Genomic DNA, 15,605 nt, shown 5'->3' on the forward strand with positions numbered 1-15,605 from the left:
CCTCCCCCCCCACTTCCCCCCCCCCCTTTTCCCGCCCCTGCCCCTTCCCCCCCCCCCTCCCTCCCTCTTCCCCTCCCCCCGTTTCCCTCCCCCCTCCCCTTCCCTTCCCCCCCCCCTTTTTCCTCCCCTTCCCTCCTCCCCCCCCTTCCCTTTTCCCTTCCCTTCCCCTCCCCCCTTTGCCTCCCCCCCTTCTTCCCCCTCCCCCCCCCTTTCCCCCCCCTCCCTTCTTGCCCTAACCTTTCTCCTTCCCCCCCCTCCCCCTTTCCCCCTGTTTTTTCCCCCCTTCCCTTTGTCCATTCACCTTCTACCCATTTCCTCAACACTTCCTTGGCCCCCTTCCCTGCACACGTTTCCAATCCTAGAGGCACACTAATGGCACCTCCTCACCTCATACTCCCTCCTAATTGATTTTCCAGTCCATACCCCTTTATCTTACCATCCCATTTATTCATTCAGAGGCTGTTTAGTCATCCCCTGTGTCCGCCACGGGGGGAATCGTTTGAGGCCGTGTATACCCACCGGGAGCCGTAGAACGGGTGAGCTCATTCTTTCCCTACCTAATTGTATATAATTGTGTAATATTCTCTCTAAATGTTTGTGCTGCATTAACAATGTTACTATGAGAAAAAAATTTTTTGTGTGTTTTACTCATTACAATTATCATATGTTGCACCACAGATATTGCTCTCCTGAGGAAGCGGTAAAACCGCGAAACCGGTCGAGAATTCAAGCTCTATTTGTGTCTACTAACACTATGGGTTGTAATCCAATTGGTTGTATTGACTGCTTCCATTTTTAAATTACAACTGTTATGTGATATTGTTACAATTTTTTAATTATGTTTTCTATTAAAATGGAATTTTTATACTACCTTATTGCCCTCTTTCTCTACCTTTGTGTACTGTAATTTTCACTTTATTAGTACCGCAATAGTCCCCCCCCCTTCCCCCTCTTTAGGGGTTGTTGTCCCTGTTATGGGGTATTGAGATGCAGGCCGACAGAGGCAGCTAACTGCGACCGCTCTCTACCTCATTCACAATATTATTGCAATAGTCATTTGGGATGATGGTACTTTTATCTGGTCATTTACCTTTTTGATTTGAACGCTCCTCCTCCTTTATGTTATATTTATTGTGTTTGATTTTATGGCATTATTGATTTTAAATAAGGCAATGACATGACTGTGATGCATAATACATGCCATTCCAGTTACTCCATTTAGTTCCCTCACATAAAAATCTGTAGTGAAGGAAATTCCACTGTGAAAGATAAATTGTGCTGATGTCAAAATATTGGAAATCATGTTCTGAGGTTTCAGAACACAGTGATGACTGGGGCCTTGGAATTGAAATGTTGAATGCAAACAGGCATAACAGCATTATTGGTTTCGGTTGAAGGCAAATAAGGAGCAATTGCAATCTGACTCAAGAATAATTCTTTGTTGCTGTCATTGTTGCTATCTTGAGTAGGGATGGGCCCAATGTTTGAGTCGAACATAGATTCGACTCGAACATCAGGTTCCTTTGTTCGTAGAACAAACGAACATATGGGGAGCTCACAGGACGTTCGCCCGCTGCGATGCGCCCCATAATGCACTGCTAGATCGCAGTGCATTGAAGGCTGCTGATTGGGCAAAGCATGCACCTGACCTGTATGCTTTGGTCAATCACAGCACAATGTGCTGTGAGAGGCATGATTGGCCAAAGGCAGGGTGCCTTTGGCCAATCATGGCTCAGGGGCTAAGTTCACGCCTCACACTATATAAGGCTGCTTACATCGCGGCCATGTATAGTGTTTATGAATGAAGAGAGATTAGACAGGTTAGTTAGTGGATTGAGCGTGCAGTCAGTGTAGAATATATAACACAGTGCAGAGTATATAGTGCAGCCAGTGTAGTGTATATAATGCAGTGCAGTCAGTGTAGTGTATATAACGCAGTGCAGAGTATATAGTGCAGTCAATGTAGTGTATATAATGCAGTGCAGCATATATAGTGCAGTCAGTGTAGTGTACATAACACAGTGCAGAGTATATAGTGCAGACAGTGTAGTGTATATAACGCAGTGAAGAGTATATAGTGCAGTGCTGAGTATATAATACGGTGCATTGAAGTGGTTAAGGGGAACCCTATGACAGAATTAAGAAAAAAAATGGCATACCCCCCCCCCCCCAAATCCATACCAGGCCCTTTGGGTCTGGTATGGATTTTAAGGGGAACTCCACACCAAAATAAAATAAAATTGGCGTGGAGTCCCCCCCAAAATCCATACCAGACCCTTATCTGAGCAAGCAGCCTGGCAGGCCAGAAAAGGGGGGGGCGAGCCAGCACCCCCCTTCTGAACCATACCACTTGCCCTCAACATGGGGAGAGTGCTTTGGGGTGCCACCCAAAGCACATTGTCACCATGTTGATGGGGACAAGGGCCTCTTCCCAACAACCCTGGCTGGTGGTTGTTGGGGTCAGCGAGCGGGGGGGGCTTATCGGAATCTGGAAGCCCCCTTTAATGAGGGGGCCCCCAGATCCCACCCCCCCATGTGAATAGGTCAGAAGGGGCGGGGTCATCCGGCTATGTCACTGGGTGGCCCCATTCTTTCCTATATAAGAGCTGTAAAAGTGAAGAGAGAGCAGTTGTCAGGAGGCCTCCTATGGGGACAAAGCGTTTTCATTTTTGCTAGTTTAGGGTCCATCGGGCGGCGTGATTGACGGTGGCTTTACATCATGGGACACCTTATTTTTTTTCTTTTTTAATAAAGGATTTGTTAAAAACTGTCTCAAGTGGCTTTTACTATTTTGACACTTTTATTTGTGAATGGGTAGGGGTACGATGTATCCAATACTCATTCACATAGAGGGGCCAGGATCTGGGGGTCCCCTTGTTGAAGGGGTCTTCCAGATTGCGATAAGCCCCCCACCCACAGACCCCGGCAACCATTGGCCAGGGTTATCGGGAAGAGGCCCTTGTCCCCATCTACATGGGGACAAGATGCATTGGGAGTTCGTACCCCAAAGCACCCTCCCCATGTTGAGGGCAAGTGGCCTGGTATGGTTCATGATGGGGGTGCTTTCCTCGCCTGCCAGGCTGCTTGCTCGGATAAGGGTCTGGTATAGAGCCTGGTATGGACTGGTGGGATCCCACACGTTTTTTTTTTTTCTCATCTATATTGCCGGGAGTCGGCAAACATTACAGCCGCGAGCTAGTTTAAATGACAATATTTGCTTTATAAATGTCATTATTGCTGCGGGATGTTCTATAATTCACACAGATGCGCCACTTTACAAGCATACTAAGGACCCCCCAGGCACAATATTTAGCTAGTTGCCGCCCTCCCACCGTCAAATGATGACCGGGCGGTGCGGCTCTCGTTCTGGGATGGCGTCATATGACAGCATCCCAGAGGGCCCGCTCTCGCTCCCCTGAGGAGGCGCGCAGCGCGGCGATCGCAACCGCGCCGTGTTGCTAGGACACGGCCCGACCCCGATCTCTTTAAAGAGCCACGTCCGTGGTTCTTTAACCATGTGATCGCCTGTGTCCAATCACAGCCGGTCACAACACACAAACAGGAGATGCTGGTAATCGGCGCTCCTCACCTCACACCGTCAGAGTGTGTGGCGAGGAGAGTCAATCAGTGGCATCTCCACGCAGGGGGACATCTACACATGTAATTAGGGCACTGATCATCAGTGCCCTGATTACAATATAGCACCAACTGTGTCACCAATCAGTGCCCACCACTGCCCAGCAGTGGCAGCAATCAGTGCCCACCATTGGCAGCAATCAGTGCCCACCACTGCCCACAAGTGGCACCAATCAGTGCCCATTAGCGATGCCAGTCAGTGCTGGCTATCAGTGCCGCCTATCAGTGCTGCCCATCAAAGCCCATCACTGCTGTCGATCAATGCCCATCAGTGTCGCCCATCAGTGCCACCCATCAGTGCCCATCAGTACCACCTGTCCATGCCGCCTATCAGTGCCCACCAGTGCTGCCTAACAGTGCCCTTAAGTGCTGCCTATCAGTGCTCATCAGTGCCACCTATCAGTGCCCATAGGTGCGGCATATTAGTGCCTCCTCGTCAGTGCCACCTAATCAGTGCCCATAAGTGCCACCTCATCAATGCCCACCAGTCCAACCTATCAGTGCCCATCAGTGCCGCCTCATCAGTGCACATCAGTGAAGGAGAAAAATTACTTAGTTACAAAATTTACTGACAGAAACTAAGTAAAAAAATTTTTTTCAAAATTTTTGGTCTTTTTTCTTTTTTAGTAAAAAATAAACCCAACAGTGATTAAATACCACCAAAAGAAAGCTCTATTTGTGTGAAGAAAATGATAAAAAATTTGTTTGGGTACAGTGTAGCATGACCACGCAATTGTCATTCACAGTGCGACAGCACTGAAAGCTGAAAAATGGCCTGGGCAGGAAGGGAGTGTAAGTGCCCTGTAGGCAAGTGGTTAAAGGAATATTTCATTAAGTGTTCTTGCATAGCAAGACCACTTACTGTTATCTCACATATATATTATTAGTGGGAATGTTTCAGCAGTCCCACTATTGTTATTCATTTTTTTACTTATTATTATTATTAATTTTAATTTTAATTAGTGGGAATGCTTCAGCAGTCCCACTATTGTTATTTGTTTTTATTTATTTTTAATTTTATTATTCCGTACGTTATTTGGCTCTCTGTAACTTCTGCATACTTTCAGTTATTAAAGCCATTCAACTTTTAAAATGTTCAGCTCTTTCAGATGATGATGGGACTTCTTCAACTTTTTTTCTACTATTTATACTTTTTAAAATATTAAGCTTTTTAACACTTTTTTTAACATTGAAGTAAATGAGCGCATGCTTCAAATCCTTGAAATCTTCTTCCGCTGCCAAAAGTTTCAGCTCCTTCATACTTTCACCTACAGTCGCCAAACAAACTTTAAAATGTTCACAAAATATTCAGCTATCTGGCTATATCATTTCAGTTAGATATCTTTTACAGTTTTTGTGAAAAAGCCGTTTAAGTTTAGTGATCGTTTCAGGAAATTTAATTTTAAAGGCTTTTGTTTCCATGGTTACCAAAACTTCTTATACACAGTGATGGGTGGTGGGGGAGGCGGCTGGAGCATCTCAGCTCTGATTACAGAGCCCGGGGGAGGGGACAGACACACCATGTACTGATTTATAATAGAGGAATATGATGGGGCAGTTTTGATTGGGCAATTTTGATGGGGCAGTTTTGATGGTGGCAATATGATGGGGCTGTTTTGATGCGGCAATTCTGATGGGGCAGTTTTGATGGTGGCTATATTATGGGGCAGTTTTGATGGGGCAATTCTGATGGGGGCAGTTTTGAGGGTGGCAATATGATAGGGCAGTTTTGATGGGGCAAATTTGATGGGGCAGTTTTGATGGGGCAGTTTTGATGGTGGCAATATGATGGGGCAGTTTTGATGGGGCAGTTATTCTTGTGGCAATATGATGGGGGCAGTTTTCTAGGGGAAATTTTGATGGGGCAGTTTTGATGGGGCAATATGATGGGGGCAGATTTGATGGTGGCAATATGATGGGGCAGTTTTGATGGGGGCCGTTTGGATGGTGGCAATATGATGGGGCAGTTTTGATGGGGCTAATTTGATGGGGGTCGTTTTGATGGGGCAATATGATGGGGAAGTGTTGATGTATAAAATTCTTCACAGTTCCCATAGCATGTACTGTTGTGGATTTATTAAGGCTTGTTTGAAGGATTTTCTCACACTGTCTCTCACTCAGGCAGCTGTTTTTTATCAGGGGACAGGCAGCTAGCAGACAGGGAGATGCTATTCAGCATTCCCACGCATTTTCTCCAGGAAATGCATTTTCTAGTTTTAATTTTAATTTTATTCCGTACGTTTTTTGGCTCTGCATAACTTCTGCATACTTTCAGCTATTAAAACCATTCAACTTTTAAAATGTTCAGCTCTTTTAGCTAATGATGGGGCTTTTCAACGTTTTTTTCTACTATTTATACTTTTTAAAATATTAAGCTTTTTAACACTTTTTTCTAACATTGAAGTGAATGGAAGCATGCTTCAAATCCTTAAAATCTTCTTCCGCTCCCAGAAGTTTCAGCTCCTTCATACTTTCACCTACAGACGCCAAATAAACTTTAAAATGTTCACAAAATATTCAGCTATCTGGCTATATCTTTTCAGTTTGATACCTTTTACAGTTTTTGTGAAAAAGCTGTTTAAGTTTAGTGATCATTTCAGGAAATTTTATCGATTAAATTGAGTGTCTATTAGGGTGCTTAGAGTGGATGATGTCATACCTAGAGCATAAAAAAAAATGATCTTAGTTCCTTCTCTATAAATTGCTCTCACGCCCACAAGATCTACTTGTCATACACAATTTATACCTCAAAACGTAGGTATTTTTGTCTAGTTTCGGGCAATGTTTTGTGATACGCCTTTTACTTTTGGCTGGTTGAGCTTCCAAATGACAAGAGTTCTACACTTTCTTCCATTGACTGTCCTGTATAAAATTCTTCACATTTCCCAGCGAAACGCACAGCCAACTTCTTTTTTAAATCGCTGACATGCCCACATTTTTAAGTTTATCAACATAAATTGTATACCGATACGTTCACAAAGGCCGTGTGTCTCTAACGGTGAAGTCGCTGTTTCGATAGCATGTACTGTTGTGGATTTATTAAGGCTTGTTTGAAGGGTTCTCTCACACTGTCGCTCACTCAGGCAGATAGTGAGGAGATGTTTTTTACAGTGTGTTCAGGGGACAAGCAGCTAGCAGATAGGGAGATGCTATTCAGCATTTTTCCATGCATTTTCTCCAGGAAATGCATTTTCTAGTTATTCTTATTATAGCCAAATTTACCACCCTAACTCCTCCCACAGTTTTTACACTACATAGACACGTAATATACCGAAACGTGCGGATTGTTCCCGATTGGTGTGCTATTACTTTGTGGAACGTTTCACCGAATGGTTCATGAAATATCATTGTTTTTGCGGCGAAATTGGTCCCATAGGAATGAATGACGAAATGTTCAAAACTGGAGTGGGAGGTGACAAAAGCTGAAAAATCAGGACAAGATTTCTAAACTGCCACCACTCCCTCATTTTCAAGCCCACCTACACAAATCTTATATCAAAATGTTCAGCTATCCCTGCTGCCACTACACATGTCCACAGCTAAGCCATAGTCCTGATAGTCCTGATAGTTTTCACAATATGACCATTTGTTTGCAACTCACGCCGTCCATTGACATTAATTGAAACTCCACTCTAGCCACTTCAAATTTGAAGGGTTATATCTAAACTGCCACTGTGCCTTTATTTTTAATATTTACTAGACTTTAATTGGGTTTGCATGTTTGCTGGAACTTTTTCCCTGTTCAAGGTGTTCTGGTGCCAGCCGAACCGGGGGGTGGTCGGCCCATCCCTAATCTTGAGGGAACAGTAGGGCTTTGCCCAAAAAATCCAACCTAGCAGTAGCCTTTTCCGCTTACTATCAATCTGCTGAGAGTATCTGCCGAAATTTATGATTACCTATTACCCATTACATCATGATAGAAAACAATCACCTAATGTCGATCAGATAAAGATCATCTGACATCTCTGGGCACCTTTGGTTATAAAATTAAATACTGATATTTATACTGTATGTAGTAGATGTATCTATATGCTAGAAGATTAACAGATGAATCAGAACAGTGAATAAATGTGAGAGCTGCTAAAAGCCATAGCAGGTGCCTGTCCAAAAGTAATATTTATTATTTTTATTGCCCAACTTTGTGCTTGAAATCACTTGTTCTAACATTACAAGAGCTGGTCAATACATCAGACATTTTGCAGCTGTTTTTCTCTCATTTCTGCCAGTGTACACTCACCAGAGGGATCTCAGTCTCTGTGTAGACAATTAAAGGGGAGAAAAAAAATTTGATAAAAAAGGACTTTGCGCAATATGAATTGGATTACCATCTCAGACCTATTCAGAGTAACATGTGAACCTATTCATAGCACTGTAAGGTTTGAAAACTTCCCATGGGAACCATACTGTCAACCTTTCAATATACAAGTTTCCACTGTGTCCAGCATTAATGTTTAGGTATGCTCCTGGGATAACAAACTCTGAAAGTAAATGAACAGGCATTGTTGATCTTAGTAACGTGCAAATCACTATATGTAACTAAGGAAGCTTCCTTTCCTAAGGTTAAAGAAATTCCTCATTCACTTTCATCTCATCTTTTTTAAAGGTAATATCTTTTTCAGTTTGTCCACAGTTTTTTTTTCGGTAAAACAAGTGTTTTTTAATATTCTTATAATGGTATTTATGGAAAGACAAAAAGAAAGGCTTGTTGCCTTTATTTCTAAAGGGGAAACTACAATGGTCCTTTATTTTAGCTATTTTTAATATGCTGTTTTATATATATATATATATATATATGTACATACCTCCCAAACTTATGAGATAAAGTGGGGCATCTTTTTACAAAAGTGTGCAAGCAAAAAATGCACCCCTACCATGCCCCTAATTATCGGAACCATAAAGTATTAATAAGCTAAAAATGATTACTAAAGCCTTCAAGAGCTTTTTCTCATCATTTTTTTTCCTTTATGATGTTAATAAAAGACATATGCAATAATTTAGAGGGTGGGAGAAAGGTTTTATGCAGTATAATACTTTAGTAGTTAAATAGTACAGTATATATATATATATATATATATATATATATATATACATATATTTATTTATTTTTTGACAGACGGATGGTCTATTACTGTATAAAGGTGCAAATAGTGCCTGTTTCAGCAGGGAAAGGGTCCCTGAACATGTGTAAAACTGATATGGGTCAGATTGGTTTTTGCCCACAACAGAAGGTATTTTCTAGTTAGGCTCTGCCTCTGTGTGCTGCAAGACACACGTGTGTACAGACCAGCTTAGCCTACACAGAAAAGTTGCGAGGCAAGACTAACAACTAGAAGCAGGAGACTGAGAAGGGACAGAGGTAGTCCCTATCCAAACAGACTGGTATTTACAACCTAATGAAATAGCAGTCTGTATGTGAGCAGATAACAGGTCCAGTCTGGTGACTGAAGACTCTAATTAAGCAGAGAGTCCGAGACTGAAGAAGCTCAGTCCTACAGAGAAATAGCTGTGTAACAAAATAGTCAGGAGACTGAAACCTGTTGTTATGCTAACTCCTGCATGGGCAGAAAACTGTGTTACTTTGATATCTGGATGAATAAAAGTGGGGAAAAGACCTAAAATGCCTTCTGCTGAGTCCTTAAAAAAAATCTCCATTTGAAGCTAAATCTCGCAATGTGTGGAGATTGCGGGCAAAAGCTGAAATTTTTCTGCTTGCAGTCTGCTGACCCCTGCTAAGGAATACTTTCTCTTCTGATGAACTGTGTACGCTTTGTGTTACAATTACCAATGAAAGACAAAACACACTGAGTGTGGCAAGTGTATTCCTGTTAGTTTTAAAGCAACAGTATCCTGAGGATGAGAACTGTGAACACGTGCTAGCACCATTTGCTGGGTCTGTGCTGAGCTGTAAATCTACAGTATGGATGATCCTGTGATTGCAAGTGGTAACCGGTGGGCTGTTAACTTGTTTCAAAAGTTACCTTACCCTGTGATGATGTGGGGGAGTTCTTAAAAAAGTTTTGGCAGGTGGTAATGCAAAAGGACTGGCCAAAGAATGGCATGGGGCCATTGCTGGCACCTCTATTATTGTCAAACTAGCAGGTCTATGCTGGGAAACATGAGGATATACTGCAGCATATGGAGCTAAATAAGGATTTCTACCACCTAATTTATTTGATAGATCCTCAGGCCCCAGAGGATGATAGTGATGTGACCAAGTGGATAGAGTGAATTATGTGGCCTGACATCTTAACAAGAATGCAAGCTTCACCAGTTCTAGTTGGGGAAAAGCTGTCTACTCCTGCAACAGACAGGCAAGGTTTTCTGAAAAAGTCTTAAAAGCAGGCTACCCAAAAGTCCAGGAAGGATATCAATGAGCCTCAGCTTGCAAAAAGATGTATTATGGAAAGCCCTAACAAAACATGAAAGCAAGAGTGTTGTTTCAAGTGTAGTAAATGGTGAGAGCATGTTCTCACCAAATGTCCCTTGTCCTGGGATACAGCTCAAGGTAACCTGCCCAGACAGAGGAGTATGTGTTTAACCACCAGGTCTGTGTTGATAATGCGCCTGCAGTTACCCCTAGAAATAGTGGAACAGTCCTATTCAAGTCTTCAGGGGGTGACAAGGTGCATATTGCACTTGCTGCTTTTTCGCCCAGTGGCTGTATTGGTGGAATGCCAGGTCCATGACAAGAGCAGTAGCCAGTTTTATCACAACTCAAGATTCCAAAATGAAGGTGAAACCTCAGAAGTATGATAAAACCTTCTTAAAAGAGAAGAGTGCTGATAATGATATGTTAGTCCTTGGAGAGGTCGAAAGTAAAACTGTCTGCTATGAAGTGGGAGTGACCCCATTAGCGGGGCCTACTATATGTTTGCAGTAAGACTTTCCTCTGTTCAATGTCCTGTGCAGAGGGAAGAGATAGGTGTTATTATTAAATTTAAAAATCATTTGACGTTTGATGGCATAAAGACCTCTATGTGTATACCTGATTCATAAAAGAAAAGTGTTGATATAGTAGGGATGACCACTGAAGAAAGTTTATAATTTCCCTTAGTAATAGATTCAGATGCAACAGATGTGTCTCTAGAAACCTCTGAGAGGCCCAGAGTGTCAGAGCTTAGGACAACTGTGGTGCCGTCATGGTGGACCAGAGTGTTTTGTCAAAGGTAGAAGAGAATATACATGGGTTAAATGACCATCCACAGGCTCATAATGTTGAAAATATACTAATTTTCACCACTAAAATTTATAGGGAATCAGAATAAATACTAGCCAGTCCACTAAAATTCAGTGTGGCCTCAATTGCTAACTTTAAGCCATCAAGCCATCTACAAAAATCTGATATGACACAGCTATCACAACAACAATCATGTAATATATATTACAATAGAGATTGAATGGTGTATAAATGGGACTTCATTATATTTAAATATCCTTTATTAATACAAAAATGGCTCAAAAGAGCATAATCAATTACACAAAAATGCAAATAAACCAAAAAAAGATACCCTCCACATTACCCATGGAGGTACAACACCTTGCCCCTGGATGACATCTGTGTTGATGAAATGTGGTATAGTGGTGATGTTTTCACACTCACCCATCAGCTGGAGCAAAGCACTGTTTTGTTTGCTTTTGTTTCTTGTGAATACATTTCTATTTTATGCAATAAACTTGAGTATTTTGGTACTTCACAAAGGAGTTACCTCTCTGTTCCTCGCTACTGGTTACCATTGTGGGATTTGAGTTTGTGTAAACTGCCTTTGGAGATACAATATTGCTTGAGTGGACAGAGATCCTTCATTGGCTGCACTGAGCGCATTCAGACCTCTTTGTCATTGGGTTTGACGTTTTGGTAAGTTGCTTCGTAACACTTGTATGGTGGAAGAAAGGAACACATTTGATGTGAAGATCACTGTCTGCACCTCTGGAGTGGACTTTATTTTACTTGTTTGAGCACTTATTTTGCATTTCTATGAATAGGGTTCTTTTTGTGTCACTTATTTAATTTGCTTGGTTATTTTAGGGAACAGCAGAACACCCTGTCTATATTTGTTAAAGATGTAGTATACCAAACTGATAGCGTCCTTGTAGAGGTTATGGAGCGGCTTATTGCAAGTGTGTCAGAGAGGATGGTAATGGATATGGTGCATGTGTCAGCTGTAAGTGATGCTACCTTCAGCTGTGAAAATGTCAAATACATCCTCTAAATCTCATAAGGTTCTCAACAGGATGTTTATCTTGGATTCAGGGTTTCCTTTTCTAATAGACATGATGAAACAACCATATAAACTGCTGAATCTTCAGTCACTTTGTACTTCTGTGTGTCCTCCTCTGATATATGGGCTGGTACTGCAGAGCACCAACACTCGGAATAATGTTTTAAAGGCTGTACTCAACAAAGATAGACAAAATTGGGAGTTTGGTATGTTTATTAATGGTAATGCCATAAGTCCCACAGTCCATTGCATGTTTGCTTCCAGTTATTTTGGTACATGGAATTCACCCCAAAGTACTGTAAGACCACATTAAGCAAGCAGACAGAGAGATTTTCTGCTAGGCTAGACTGAGGTTCTGATGGCCAGCTAACAGTCAAGGACATGCTTGCTGTGGCAGCAGACAACCCTCGGGAGATGGAAGGACCAGGAAATTATCAGAAAGTTGCAGAACTCCTGTCTGAAACCCAGGAGGATACCCACTTAAAAGATTGGACTTGACTCAAAAGGGGCTTCTTGCAGAAAACCTGATAAAGCCCTGAAGCACAGGTGTGAAGTGGTAAGCATTTTCACCAGGTAGAGGCCAGGATAGAGACCTGGTTGTCTATAGTAATGGTGAGGTGTATGGACATTTGAATGTGGAGTATCCATTACCAGATGAGTTGATATTTTGTAAGGTTGCCAAGGGAGATAACTGCTCATCTGTATGTATTCTCTCTGCAGATTCCACCCTGCTGGGATCTAGGTCAGAAAAGCAAATAGTTATCTTTGCTGTTAATGGTGAAAACAGAAATGCATTGCTCTACCCAGCAAATCTAGTTACCATAGGGGAAAATACAATTATTTATAGTTCTGAAAAACAGTTTTATATGATAGGAGGAGATATCAGTTGCTGTGGGCTAGGTAATTACTCCTCAGCAAAGGCAAAGATGGATGGGGTACAGTATTGTGTATAGTGTATTGTGCATATGCCACAATTTTTAAAACTTTAGGAGAATAAAGCAGGGTATATACTGATCGATCTAGTGACTGGCTTCTGTCAAACAGTTTCTGTATGCTTGAAAGCAAGCATTCAATCACCACTTGGAGGCAATGGCTTCAAGCACTGATCTGGGTATTCCCCTCTTGTGTTGATACAGAGATGTGTCTGTTTTTTTTTAACCCACTGGTAGAATGAAAAAAAAAAACTCAACATGTATACCCTGCCTAATATTAAGTCTTATATTTCAAAGGTTGAACAAGTGTGTCCAGAGCTCTGTGAGGTGGAGCTATAGAGGTTATTTGCGATTAGTGAGCCCTTTAGGAATGTACTAAATGAAAGATCTATAAGTGCTGCACATTTTCACTTTCAGTATTGCTAATGGCAATGGACAAAAAATGTATTTGAACCCCAATCTCAACAACCCATACCAGCTTCTGTCAAATAAATTGAAAATGTAACCCTTTCAAATTAGAATGAAAGTACAACTGTTAATCTAGAGAAAACATCACATTGTGAACTGTAAGTATATTTGTCTCAGACACTCATAGCTTAGTCGACACACGCAGACTTATGCTACTGTGAGACCCCATAAAACCTGTGTTGCTTACAAGACAATGTCACAGCAACAAACACACTTGATACAAGTACTTGTAAATGCCCTGGTTGTAATATGGCTGATGTGATGCAGAATTAATTAATCAGATATCGCTCTTGGAAACATACTTGTTAGAAGCCTTGGGACTCTATGCCAGTATAATAGCATGAAAATGTTGAGTATAGCTCTGGTTGCATACTGGGGAGCTTTTTTTTTGTCAGGATAGGACTAGGAAAAGACAAATGGCTACCAATGATGAGGGCGATAGATGCTATAAACATCCTGAGAAAGAGTTACTGTCTTGATGAGTATAAGGTGAGGTTATAAGAAGCTGACCCTATGCTGTGGGGGTTTGTATGTTCAACCCATGGGTGGAAACGGGGATATGTGACAACAACCAATTTTTTGCTGTGGTATTCTACACATGCTGCTTATTTTATCCTTCCCAGCAGGGGCGTAACTAGAAATAGCAGGGCCCCATAGCAAAATGTTGTATGGGGCCCCCCTGCAAACAGCTCCCCCCCCACAGCTGCCCTAGTGTCAATGCAGCGTGATCTGTGCCACATACAGCGTGACCTGTGCCCAATGCAGCGTGACCTGTGCCCAATACAGCGTGACCTGTGCCCAATACAGCGTGACCTGTGCCCAATACATCGTGACCTGTGCCCCATACAGCGTGACCTGTGCCCAATACAGCCTGGTCTGCCTGTGCCCCATACAGCCCCACCTATGCAGAGGAAGAGGCAAGCCACCCGGATCAGCAGAGAGCGGGATTGCCCCCTGTAACAGCTTTCATTTGAATTTCCTGTCTTACCGGGGCTCATCGTCACATAGCCCCACCTCTTGGCCCAATGCCTTTGATGACGTCACATGTCCCGCATTGGATCGGCGTTCTGTCTATCAAAGGCACCGGGCCAAAAGGTGGAGCTATGTGACGTGAGCCCCGGGAACAATGGAAGTTCTAATGAAAGCTCTTACATCGGGCAATTCAGCTCTCTGCTGATACGGACAGCTCGCCTCTTCCTTTCCTCTCTCTTCCCCTGGCTGGGAGACTGTGCTGGCGGTGCTCTTATCCTCACTGGGCCCCACTCGGCTGTGGGCCCCATAGGGCCCGCATGGGTCGCTATGGTGGTAGTTACGCCCCTGCTTCCCAGGCTTTCTCTCTTTCTCATCTTCTGATGTTAGAAGGTGTGAATTACTTTACAGGGCATTTTCATGTTTGTAGTTGGTTACTGTGGATTACTTAAACATCAAAGCACAATATCTTTGTTCTTTGCATTGCTGTTGAATAGTGCTGATAGTGTTTTAAAACTGAAGATGCTTTGCACATTTTTCATACAATTTGCAAATGTTGCAAATAAAGTAACAACCATGTGTAGCCAGCACAGCTTGCTTCTGCCAACTAAAGAAAACATTGTGTTACTATTAAGAGTCCTAATTGCCACCAATACGGAATAGTTTGTTTATAAATTAATGGTACTAATTGAAGAATCCCAATAATCTCTGGGTGGCTTTGAGGCTGGTGGGTAGACGCCAATCCAATAGTGCAGACACTTTAGAGGGGTCTATGTGCAAACTATGTTCCTGATATGATGATCCCTAAGAATGGTACTTCTGGAACTTCAAAGTTGCAATTTTCTAGCATCCCCTAAAGGCTTTTGACCTGCAGTCACCGGAGAACAGTACAGACATGGTGATGATAGGATGGGAGATGAGAAGAGAACATCAAAATATCATTCAAGTGTACAAAGTAGCTCTCTAAAGATGTCATTAACAAGAAGATGAAAGACCGTTGGGACATTGCACAGCCCAAAGGGCATCACCAGTTGTTCATTGCGCCCATCTCTGGTATTAAAGATGGTCTTACATTCATCACCAGTACAGATTCTGTTTAAATTGTAAGCCCCCCTGAGGTCCAGTTTTGAAAAAATTTTGAACCCATGGTTATGGTTGAAGAATTTTCTGAGTGGGAAAGAGATATGATGAAGGGATAAAGGGTACCGTCCCACTTCTGTGTAAAAAAATACACCCACCAATGCTGAGGATGAGGAGGGTGAATGAATCCCTATTAAGATTTTCAGCAATGTACTTTTCCATGCCTTTAAAATTTGGAGACAGAGAGAGGGTAAGTGCATACATGGGAGAAGGGGTGAAACTTGGGACCAAATCTATTGGC

The 15,605-nt window shown here is 42.3% G+C and overlaps 1 protein-coding gene across 1 annotated transcript in view; it reads right to left on the minus strand.

The window, feature by feature from the left end:
- EPDR1 (ependymin related 1) overlaps positions 1-15,605 on the minus strand; it is a gene marked incomplete in the record, with an annotated part of 80,120 nt that overhangs the window by 2,485 nt on the left and 62,030 nt on the right.

The sequence above is a fragment of the Aquarana catesbeiana genome, linkage group LG05 (assembly GCF_042186555.1).
Source record: "Aquarana catesbeiana isolate 2022-GZ linkage group LG05, ASM4218655v1, whole genome shotgun sequence".
NCBI lineage: Eukaryota > Metazoa > Chordata > Amphibia > Anura > Ranidae > Aquarana > Aquarana catesbeiana.